The sequence below is a fragment of the Capricornis sumatraensis genome, chromosome 2 (assembly GCF_032405125.1).
Source record: "Capricornis sumatraensis isolate serow.1 chromosome 2, serow.2, whole genome shotgun sequence".
Taxonomy (NCBI): domain Eukaryota; kingdom Metazoa; phylum Chordata; class Mammalia; order Artiodactyla; family Bovidae; genus Capricornis; species Capricornis sumatraensis.
In genome coordinates this window covers 72,153,697-72,166,285 of record NC_091070.1, presented here as the reverse complement: position 1 = coordinate 72,166,285, position 12,589 = coordinate 72,153,697, and the positions used below count along the sequence as shown (strand labels likewise).

Here is a 12,589-nt window from a genome sequence, read left to right as displayed (position 1 = left end):
ATGTGCAGAAGACTGCCCAGCCCATAGATAGTGTTCACATGAATGGCATCCCTTGGAGCTGGGCATCCTGACACTACAAATGCAGTTGTAAATGAATCAAGAAGTTAATGGTTAAGCTTAACATGTATTGATCAACAATAAATTCTTTTCAGTCCGCTCAATCGCAGGCACAGTAGAAAATGATAGACAGTTTAGTGAATTTAAAGAGAATGAAGACTGTACAAAAGAATGATGAATTGGCTATGAAATCTACAGATGTTTTTAATGTTACAGTCCGATTGACTGATACCAGATGGCTCCAGACTATTCATTGAGGAAAAATATCTATTCATAAGGCAAGGGACAAGTAATATATGTGTATAAACCTTCCCATCCCTTTTCTTATGAAAACCTTTTTGTAAAACCTTTTAGTTCCGATTCAGAAGATTCTTCTGTGAAGCTTATTCACAGAGACAAAAATCATACTTTTATGACATCCAGAGTATGTGTACATTGTTCTAGTATGTTCTATAGTTCTTATTTTATTTCATTACATTTTAATAATTTTTGTGTGTGTTAGTTTCTCTATTTATTAATATGGTATGAGTTCCATGGGACTCTGTCTTTATTTTTGCAGTACTGGGCACATAGCAGGTTGACAGTAAAGGGTATCGAATGCATGTGGTTAGTCATATAAGAGAACAAGAAATATTCATGATATCTACCATGCTTATACTTCCAAAGATAAATGGAATAAATTTATGTTTGGAAAAATCCAAAGATAAATGGGCTGACAGACAAAATAAATCTCACAGACCAGATTTCTGTTTACCAAAAAATCTGCTTGACAGATTAAATTATTTGGAAATCATCCAAACACAAAACGTAGGGGATATTGAAAAGCTGGAGAAATCATCTATTACAAATAAAGATACTGAATAGAAATAAGAGCCAGTAACAATTTTTAATCTTTGATCAGATCCTGCATCCAAAAGTATACTAAGAAATCTTGAAGAACAAGGGAAAAATCTAGATTTGAAAAGTCTATCTTTATGCTAATATTTAATTTGGAAATGTGTAACTTTTCTCTTCGTATTTTAATAGGATAAGAGGCAATGAAGAGAGCTAAATTGTAAATTCCACAGCTTTCATCTCTGCAACCTTGTCTGGCCACTCTGATAACTGGTCACCTTGCGTGTTTCCCCCTTTAGGATGATAAATACACTATAGTGGGACAATTTAAAAAATTAAATCGATATTTGAAAGTGCAAAAAGCACAAAATAAAGAATCAAGCAGTGAAGTGTTATTATTGATATTAGTAAAATCAATACTTTATTAAACTGTCCAAAGCTATTTGAAAAATAAGTTGTTTCCTGAACTAAATCCTTTCTTTGAGTGCAATTTAAATGCCCTTTTCAGTTTATATATGAAATGTTTGACTTGTCAAATGAAAATACTTGGTGGTTTTGCCTGCTCAAGAGCTTCACTGCTACACTTTGTTTCATTGGGCAAGGAACTGGGGCCCTGGAATGATGGCTTGCTTCTACTCTTTGCCAATCATATAATCTTGGACAGTTATTTTACATTAGTCTCAGAGTTCTCATATACAAAATGAGAATAGTCAAGTATTTCACAAGACTTTTATGGCAATGAAATTACATGTATTTGTAAGCTGTAAAGCACTTATAAGCTGTAAAGTGCCATATACATGTTTGTTATGGTTATGACTTCTTTAACATCAGGAAAATATCATGAATATGGGGAGCCTGTTTTTTTATCCAAATGTGCTTCTCTACAACACAAGTAAAAAGCTTAAAGCTCAGCATTCAGAAAACGAAGATCATGGCATCTGGTCCCATCACTTCATGGGAAATAGATGGGGAAACAGTGGAAACAGTGGCAACAGTGGCAGACTTGATTTTCTTGTTCTTTTTTTTTTTTTTTTAATATTTTAAAATCTTTAATTCTTACATGTGTTCCCAAACATGAACCCCCCTACTCCAAAATCACTGTGGATGGTGACTGCAGCCATGAAATTAAAAGATGCTTACTCCTTGGAAGGAAAGTTATGACCAACCTAGATAGGGTATTGAAAAGCAGAGACATTACTTTGCCAACAAAGGTCCGTCTAGTCAAGGCTACGGTTTTTCCAATAGTCATGTATGGATGTGAGAGTTGGACTGTGAAGAAAGCTGAGCGCCGAAGAATTGATGCTTTTGAACTGTGGTGTTGGAAAAGACTCCTGAGAGTCCCTTGGACTGCAAGGAGATCCAACCAGTCCATTCTAAAGGAGATCAGCCCTGGGTGTTCTTTGGAAGGAATGATGTTAAAGCTGAAACTCCAGTACTTTAGCCACCTCATGCGAAGAGCTGACTCATTGGAAAAGACTCTGATGCTGGGAGGGATTGGGGGCAGGAGGAAAAGGGGACGACAGAGGATGAGATGGCTGGATGGCATCACTGACTCAATGGACGTGAGTTTGAGTGAACTCTGTGAATTGATGATGGACAGGGAGGCCTGGCGTGCTGCAATTCATGGGGTTGCAAAGAGTCAGACACGATTGAGCGACTGAACTGAACTGATATATATAATGAACAGTTTATAACCACCAAATACCTCGTAAGAGAATAATACTTAAAATATGGGAGTATGATCATGTTATAATGTTGTTAAATAGTATATATGACATTGTGTCAAGTAATAAAAATAATACAGATATATACATATATATTAAAGAAAGTCTGGTACGTATACAGCAAAATATTAATGATAATCTCTGGGTGGCTGAATTATTAGTGATTTTAATTTGTTTTTTGCAGTTTTTTATGTTCCATAAATTTTTCAGTGACCATATATTACTTTTATAACCAAGAACAAAATGTAATTAAATAAAAACTCAAGCACAGTCCACCTCCAAAGCAAACCCAGCGATGAACTCTTAAGTATTTCAGCTATGAACATTTGAGTAATTGGAAATTGGGAGGACCATAAAAAGTAGTCACTTGGGGCTAGTACTTGAATGAAAAACCCAGAGAGCTTGTTTCAAATCATGTCGACTTTCACATTACTAATATAATTAAAGCAAGTAAATCAGTTGGGCAACGTGCCACTCACCCTTCAGACACACGTCACAGCTGTCTGCATGCTCACTATCTTCACCTTGCTCAATCTTTACAGTTTTTAATATGAATATCAATTCCCTTTTTCATAAACCTAACCTACAAATGCCACAGCCCCTCTGAGGGACTTCCCTAGGCTTCATTTTAGGCTCCACAAGAAAGGATGTAAAAGAGACCTTTCTTTTGTAAAGTGATTCTATAATTCTGTCCAATATCCATCATTTTCAAGGCCAAGTAATCATATTTAATAGATCCTAAATTACATTCTGTCAGGCAAGGATTCCCTTGATGACATTAACCAGAGCAGAGGACTGACAGTCAGAGGCCCGAAAGGAAGATATTGTTCTACAAAGGGCTTACAAGCTTTTTCTGGCAGGGGTCAACTCCACCAAGTTTAGGGTGGTACAGGATCTGTGCCTCCACCATAATCCTCAGGCTTCTCCAAGATTCCCACAAACCAGCTCCCGATTTCCTGTCTTAGAGTCACTTTTAAAATTAAATTACTTGGCACATTTTTTACCCTTTTGTTTGAGGAAATTGCCATCGTGAATTTGTTTTTTAAAGTACTCCTCTAGCAAGACAGCCAGATGTGTTAGCATCTACGTAAACTATCTCTCCGCTTGAGAAAAACTGCAGAGGTTTTCTGCAGAGGAGAAAACTGTGATCATGCCTGTGCTGTTTAGATGAATGTAAGGTTGGAGATCATTTCTTGACAGGAAAGATTATAAGGTCATGATGTCAGAACATGAGCATGAGGGCAGATCATTCTTTGAAAATGGAGGAAGTCTTTGACCAGGTTTTCATTAGGGGAAAGTTCCCATCACTCCTTCTTTGAGCACCTTGTTGTGTGTGCGTGCATGCTCAGTTGTGCTCGACTCTTTGAGACCCCGTATGGCGGACGGTAGCCCGGCATAATCCTCTTTCCCAGGCAAGAATACTGGAGTGGGTTGCCCTTTTCTACTCCAGGGGATCTTCTTGACTCAGAGATCAAACTCATGTCTCCTGAGTCTCCTGCATTGGCAGGCAGATTCTTTACCACTGAGCCACCTGGAGTAGTTTTATTTTGTGAGTTTTACATCTCAAAGGTGTTAAAGAATAAGAATCTATTAAAAATAAGCATTTCCCTTGATTAAACAAAATTTTTGATGCTTCAATTATTGAAACAGTTCAAGCACAATTCCTTTTTTAAACTGAATTAAATTCAAAATCCAGCTACTGAGCTCATGCTATTACCTAGCCCATGCTAGAAACTTTATAAACGTTAACTCAGTTCATTCTAACAATGGCTCTGTAACCTACAGATATATTTATCCCAACTTTAGGGATGATGTCTACAAGTTGACCATCTCTAAAATCTTTGGATGGCTTGGACTCCAAAAGCTTGGGCCACTGTCAATTTTTGATGATTTGTCTTACCACATAGAATAGGTATTCTTGTTCTGGAAAAAGTAATCTTAATCCAGTTGCTCCAATATTTAGACTATATGGATCTTGAAATTCTCACCTAAAGAAAATGGTAAAATATTAAAAGAAAGAGTAGGAAGGAGGGGATAATAGTGGTTAGTGTTTAAAAACATTCTAGAACAAGAAGTAGGATGATGAACACATTAGAAAAAGAAAATATTGAACCTTTACCAAGGTACATTGTTTCACCATTTTTTTTTTGAAAAGTCCATTCATAAAACTTTTATTCCACTTACATGAACTTAATACATGTGTTCTTAACAATTATGCTTGGATTGTTCATGAAAATCTCATAAGACATTAAACAAAGCTCGCCATCATCCCAAGTTATTTCCCTGTTAACTGTTTTTTACAGCACATGCATGTTAGGCAAGTGCTCAAAAAAAAAAAAAAAAATCACAAAAGCAAAAAAAAAAAAACAACTAAAAAAAGTTAAATACATGGGTTTTTGTTTTACTTCTGTGCTTGATACACATGAAGTAATGAATATCAAGCAATTCATTTTTGCTGCATCTTTACTTGTACATTTGTTCTTAGGTTGCCCAAAACATTTTAATACAAATAAAATGAGTGTAGCAAAAATAATGAAAGCAAACAGCAGGTAACTTTACAAATAATGGAATGTGAACCGTTTCTGCCCTTATCCAGAGTAAATTGGGTCACAACTAAAGCAACACTTCTGTAGCTGCAGTCAATGGTGTGCACACTGAGTCTGAGTATTCCACAGATAACACATGGTTTAACATGCAATATCCATGGGATATCCATTTCTACTACAGCTTTGTAAATGCTCCAAACCTAAAAAGTACCCACAACTACACCTGTGTTTGGAATCAATTATCCCTTTTATTCCCTACCAGGACATACCAATATGCAGGCAATTTTCTTTGCTTAGACATGGAAGCAGTTTTAACACTGGCCCTCGTGAAGCCACAATGTACCAAAAGTACTATGCCAAACATTTATAACTTGTATAAAAATTCCACATCCCCATATTGGCCACCTCAAGATGAAAACAGATAACTCCCTAAATGTTAACTGGCTCTACTCCCCTAATATTAAACATAAAAACCACATGGGAAATATAGAAATTCAAATAGAAGTAACATAAACCTGTCATAAATCGTAAACAAAAAACTATTTGTGGGACAGCATGGATGACAAATGGTCTACTCTGTAAATTTTAGAATGAGGCAGACAAAAGGTGGAAGGCAGGTTAATTTTCCCCTCCTTCTCCTGCTTCAGCTTCATCTCCTTGGGTATCTGATGTCCACAATGTCAAGTTATCTCTCAGTAACTGCATTATTAGCGTGCTGTCTTTGTATGACTCTTCACTTAATTTATCAAGTCCAGCAATGGCTTCATCAAATGCTGTCTTTGCAAGAGAGCAGGCTTTCTTAGGGGAGTTCAGAATCTCATAATAGAACACAGAGAAGTTAAGGGCCAGACCCAGTCTGATAGGATATGTTGGTTGCATTTCCTTTTTGCTGATTTCAAAAGCTTCTTGGTATGCTTGCTGTGACTGATCCACAATCCCTTTCTTGTCATCACCAGCCACAACTTCAGCCAAGTAGCGGTAGCAGTCTCCTTTCATTTTCAAATAGAAGTCTTTGCCCTCTGCTTGTGAAACGTTGGGGATCAAAAACTTTTCCAAAAGAGACAGTACATCATTGCAAATATCTCTTAGCTCAGTATCTATTTTCTCTCTGTATTCTCGAGACATCTGCTGTTTTTTCTCAGCACCTTCCGTCTTTTGCTCAATACTGGAGACGACCCTCCAAGATGACCTACGGGCTCCTACAACATTTTTATAAGCAACTGAGAGAAGAATTATCCTCATTGGATAATTCAGCTCCTTGCTCAGTTACAGACTTCATGCAGGCTGCCATGTCGTCATATCGCTCAGCCTGCTCAGCCAGTTTGGCCTTCTGTACCAGCTCGTTTTTATCCATGACTGGATGTTCTGTGTCCAAAGTAGGTGGCGACGGACGGATGGGGCTCAGCAGTCTCTGCTGTTTCACCATTTTGAGAGGCAAAAATGCCTTACATAAAGGAACCAATTCTGTTTCCTAGCCAGTTTTTTTACTTTTATCCTTCCTTTTTAAAAATTTATTTATTTTTTATTGAAGGATAATTGATTTACAGAACTTTGTTGTTTTCTGTCAAACCTCAACATGAATCATCCATAGATATACATATATCCCCTCCCTTTCGAACCTCCCTCCCATCTACCTCCTCATCCTACCCCTCTAGGTTGACACAGAGACCCTGTTTGAGTTTCCTAAGCCACACAGCAAATTCCCATTGGCTATCTATTTTACACATGGTAGTGTAAATTTCTATGTTACTCTTTCCATATGTCTCACCCTCTCCTCCCCTCTCTCCATGTCCATAAGTCTATTCTCTATGTCTGTTTCATCATTGTTGCCCTGTAAATAAATTCTTCAGTATCATTTTTCTAGATTCCATATATATGCATTCAGTTCAGTCACTCAGTCATGTCCAACTCTTTGCGACCCCATGAACTGCAGTACGCCAGGCCTCCCTGTCCATCACCAACTCCCAGAATCCACCCAAACCCATGTCAATTGTGTCGGCGATGCCATCCAACCATCTCATCCTCTGTCATCCCCTTCTCCTCCTGCCCTCAATCTTTCCCAGCATCAGAGTCTTTTCAAATGAGTCAGCTCTCTGTATCAGGTGGCCAAAGTGTTGGAGTTTCAGCTTCAACATCAGTCCCTCCAATGAACACCCAGGACTGATCTCCTTTAGGATGGACTGGTTGGATCTCCTTGCAGTCCAAGGGACTCTCAAGAGTCTTTTCCAACACCACAGTTCAAAAGCATCAATTCTTCTGCACTCAGCTTTCTTTGTAGTCCAACTCACATCCATACATGACCACTGGAAAAACCATAGCCTTGACTAGACGGACCTTTGTTGGAAAAGTAATGTCTCTGCTTTTTAATTACTGTCTAGGTTGGTCATAACTTTCCTTCCAAGGAGTAAGCATCTTTTAATTTCATGGCTGCAATCACCATCTGCACTGATTTTGGAGCCCCCAAAAATAAAGTCTGACACTGTTTCCCCATCTATTTGCCATGAAGTGGTGGGACCGGATGCCGTGATCTTAGTTATCTGAATGTTGAGCTTTAAGCCAACTTTTTCACTCTCTTCTTTCACTTTCATCACTAAGCTCTTTAGTTCTTCTTCACTTTCTGCCATGAGGGTGGTGTCATCTGCATATCTGAGGTTATTGATATTTCTCCCAGCAATCTTGATTCCAGCTTGTGCTCCTCCAGCCCAGCATTTCTCATCATGTACTCTGCATATAAGTTAAATAAGCAGGGTGACAATATACAGCCTTGACATACTCCTTTGGAACCAGTCTGTTGTTCCATGTCCAGTTCCAACTATTGCTTCCTGACCTGTATACAGGTTTCTCAAGAGGCAGGTCAGGTGGTCTGGTATTCCCATCTCTTTCAGAATTTCCCACAGTTTATTGTGATCCACACAGTCAAAGGCTTTGGCATAGTCAATAAAGCAGAAATAGATGTTTTTCTGGAACTCTCTTGCTTTTTTGATGATCCAGCGTATGTTGACAATTTGATCTCTGGTTCCTCTGCCTTTTCTAAAACCAGCTTGAACATCTGGAAGTTCACAGTTCACATATTACTGAAGCTTGGCTTGGAGAATTTTGAGCATTACTTTACTAACTTGTGAGATGAGTGCAATTGTGCGGTAGTTTGAGCATGCTTTGGCATTGCCTTTCTTTGGGATTGGAATGAAAACTGACCTTTTTCAGTTCTGTGGCCACTGCTGAGTTTTCCAAATTTGCTGGCATAATGAGTGCAGCACTTTCACAGCATGATCTTTTAGAATACGAAATAGCTCAACTGGAATTCGATTGCCTCCACTAGCTTTGTTTGTAGTGATGCTACCTAAGGCCCACTTGACTTCACATTCCAGGATGTCCTGCTCTAGATGAGTGATCACACCTTCTTGATTATCTGGGTCATGAAGATCTTTTTTGTACATTTCTTCTGTGTATTCATGCCATCTCTTCTTAATATCTTCTGCTTCTGTTGGGTCCATACCATTTCTGTCCTTCATTGAGCCCATCTTTGCCAAGGGATGTTCCCTTGGTATCTCTCATTTTCTTGAAGAGATCTCTAGTCTTTCCCATTCTATTGTTTTCCTCTATGTCTTTGCATTGATTACTGAGGAAGGCTTTCTTATCTCTCCTTGCTATTGTTTGGAACTCTGCATTCAAATGGGTATATCTTTCCTTTTCTCGTTTGCATTTTGCTTCTCTTCTTTTCACAGCTATTTGTAAGGCCTCCTCAGACAACCATTTTGCCTTTTTGCATTTTTTTTCTCTTGAGGATGGTCTTAATCCCTGTCTCCTGTACAATGTCATGAACCTCTGTCCATAGTTCATCAGGCACTCTGACTATCAGATCTAGTCCCTTAAATCTATTTCTCACTTCCACCGTATAGTCATAAGGGATTTGATTTAGGTTATACCTGAATGGTCTAGTGGTTTTCCCCACTTTCTTTAAGTCTGAATTTGGCAATAAGGAGTCATGATCTGAGCCACAGTCAGCTCCCAGTCTTGTTTTTGCTGGCTGTATAGAGCTTCTCCATCTTTGGCTGCAAAGGATATAATCCATCTGATTTCGGTGTTGACCATCTGGTGACGTCCATGTGTAGAGTGTTCTCCTGTGTTGTTGGAAGAGGGTGTTTCCTATGACCAGTGCATTCTCTGGGCAGAACTCTGTTAAGCCTTTGCCCTGCTTCATTCTGTACTCCAAGGCCAAATTTGCCTGTTACTCCAAGTGTTTCTTGACTTCCTACTTTGGCATTCCAGTCCCCTATATTGAAAAGGACATCTTTGGGGGGTTAGTTCTAGCAGGTCTTGTAGGTCTTCATAGAACGGTTCAACTTCAGCTTCTTCAGCATTACTGGTGGGGCACAGACTTGGATTACCGTGATATTGAATGGTTTGCCTTGGAAACGAACGGAGATCATTCTGTCGTTTTTGAGATTGCATCCAAGTACTGCATTTTGGACTCTTGTTGACTATGATGCATATATATGCATAATATATGCATTAGAATATGATATTTATCTTTCTCTTTCTGACTTACTTCACTGTGTATAATAGGTTCTAGGTTCATCCACCTCATTAGGACTGACTCAAATGTGTTCCTTTTTATGGCTGAGTAATATTCTATTGTGTATATGTACCCACAACTTCTTTATCCATTCATCTGTTAATGGATATCTAGGTTGCTTCCATGTTCTAGCTATTGTAAATAGTGCTGCAGTGAACAATGTGTCTCTTTCAATTTTGGATTCCACAGGGTATATGCCTAGAAGTGGGATTGCTGGGTCATATGGTGGTTTTATTCCTAGTTTTGTAGGGAATCTTCATAGCATCTTCCATAGTGGCTGTTTCAATTTACATTCCCACCAACAGTGGAAAAGACTCCAAAGAGCCAAAGCAGTCTTGAGAAAGAATGGAGCTGGAGGAATCAACCTTCCTAACTTCAGATTATACTACAAAGTTACAGTCAACAAGAATGTATGGTACTGGCACAGAAACATAGACCAATGGAACAAGATAGAAGGCCCAGAAATAAACCCATGCACCTATGGGTACCTTACTTTTGACCAAGGAGACAAGAATATACTGTGGGGCAAAGACAACCTCTTCAGTAAATGGTGCTGGGAAAACTGGATAGCTACATGTAAAATAATGAAATTAGAACACTTTCTGACACCATCAGTTCAGTTCAGTTCAGTTGCTCAGTCGTGTCCAAGTTTTTGCGACCCCATGAATCACAGAACGCCAGGCCTCCCTGTCCATCACCAACTCCTGGAGTTCACTCAGACTCGCGTCCATCAAGTCCATGATGCCATCGAGCCATCTCATCCTCTGTCGTCCCCTTCTCCTGCCCCCAATCCCTCCCAGCATCAGGGTCTTTTCCAGTGAGTCAACTCTTCGCATGAGGTGGCCAAAGTACTGGAGTTTCAGCTTCAGCATTGTTCCCTCCAAAGAAATCCCAGGGTTGATCTCCTTCAGAATGGACTGGTTGGATCTCCTTGCAATCCAAGGGACTCTCAAGACACCATACACAAAGATAAACTCAAAATGGATTAAAGACCTAAATGTAAGACCAGAAACTATCAAAGTCTTAGAGGAAAACATAGGCAAAACACTTGATGACATAAAATCAAAGCAAGATCCTCTATGACCCACCTCCTAGAGTAACAGAAATAAAAACAAAAGTAAACAGGTGGGACTTGATTAAATTTAAAATCTTTTGCACAACAAAGGAAATTATAAGCAAGGTGAAAAGACAACCTTCAGAATGGGAGAAAATAATATCCTTCTTTTTTTTAAGTGCTCAGATTTTTGTCTTTTTGCTCTTTAATCAGTTTAGTCACTCAGTCATGTCTGATTCTTTGAGACCCCATGGACTGAAGCACACCAGTCTCCCCTGGCCATCACCAACTCCCAGAGCTTGCTCAAACTCATATCCATTGAGTCAGTGATGCCATCAAACCATGTCATTCCATCATCCCCTTCTCCTCCCACCTTCAATCTTTCCCAGCACCAGGTTCTTTTCCAGTGAGTCAGTTCTTCACATCAAATGGCCAAAGTATTAGAGTTTCATCTTCAGCATCAGTCCTGCCAATGAACACCCAGGACTGATCTCCTTTAGGATGGACTGGTTGGATCTCCTTGCAGTCCAAGGGACTCTCAAGCATCTTCTCCAACACCACAGTTCAAAAGCATCAGTTATTTTTCTCTAGTTGCAGTGAGCAGGGGCTACTCTTCAGTTTTGGTATATGGGTTTCTCACTGCAGTGTCTTCTCTTGTTGCAGAGCATAGGCTCTAGAGCACATGGGCCCAATAGGTGCAGAGCACAGTTTCAATAGTTGTGGTGCTTGGGCCCAGTTGTTCCGCAGCATGTGGAATCTTCTCGGACCAGGGATTGAACCTGAGTCTCCTGCATTGGCAGGTGGGTTCTTTACCACTGAACCATCAGGGAGGCCCTTTGTTTTAATGTAATAAAGCACAGGTGCAAAAACTGAAGGAAGGAACTGGCTGGCTTCATGATCATTTCTTCCATCATCATTAACTCCACTTGGTACTCTGTTCTTTACTTCTTCCTTTCCAATAACTCGCTTCTTTCTTTTCAATAAATCACTAAAGCTAAGATTTAAAAGCACTTTGCCACATCCTGATACACTACAGTAGTTTAATTCTCATATCAGTCTAACCCAAAATGGTTTCTCATCAGCAGAGCTCAGCTGCCACTAACTTTCCCACTGTGTTCAACAAATGGAAATTTTCAGTAAAACCTGTAGTATCATTTATCTCCACTGTGGAAATATTAAGCAAGCTTGAATGTAGTGATTTCTTTAATATTTTAAATCATAACATAATTATTAGGATAGTGAATATTTCAGAGTTTTCCTGAATGTGAGGTTGGATTGAAAAGGGAGTGATCATTTAAAATCTGATCATCAGGTCTTAGACATTGGTCCATTTTGATTCATATTGCCTGGACATGTTAAGATACTACTTACCTTCTTCTTAGTGCTGTTATTTTAAAGAGTTGGCCCTCTTTGATGTTTAATGGGTTTATTTTAAATGGGTTTCTGTTTTCAACTTCATTGAATAGACAATGACAGTTCCCTTGTTTGTGTCACATTTTATATTTTTCAGAGAACTTTGATCGTGTTATCTATTTAATTCTTATTAAAACAGCAAACACTTGTTGCACACTGTGATAGGTATTGTAGTCCAGCTTTTTGAGAGGTTGGGGGAGTAACTGTAAGAGCACATCTTGAGTAATGTGTTATGAGCGTTAATAAATGTATGTATATAGCACTACATGGACAGTGGGTACCTAATTATTAATTATATTATTTTCTGATAGCATATCACATTAGCACATTAGATTTTAATTTGATATATTGAATCAATTAGCTTCTCCAACTCAGTTGTAATAGA

The 12,589-nt window shown here is 38.9% G+C and overlaps 1 pseudogene; it reads right to left on the bottom strand.

Moving 5' to 3' along the window:
* Positions 1 to 5,454: 5,454 nt before the first annotated feature.
* Positions 5,455 to 6,515, bottom strand: LOC138073360 (14-3-3 protein zeta/delta pseudogene; annotated as a pseudogene).
* Between the last annotated feature and the right edge of the window lie 6,074 nt (positions 6,516 to 12,589).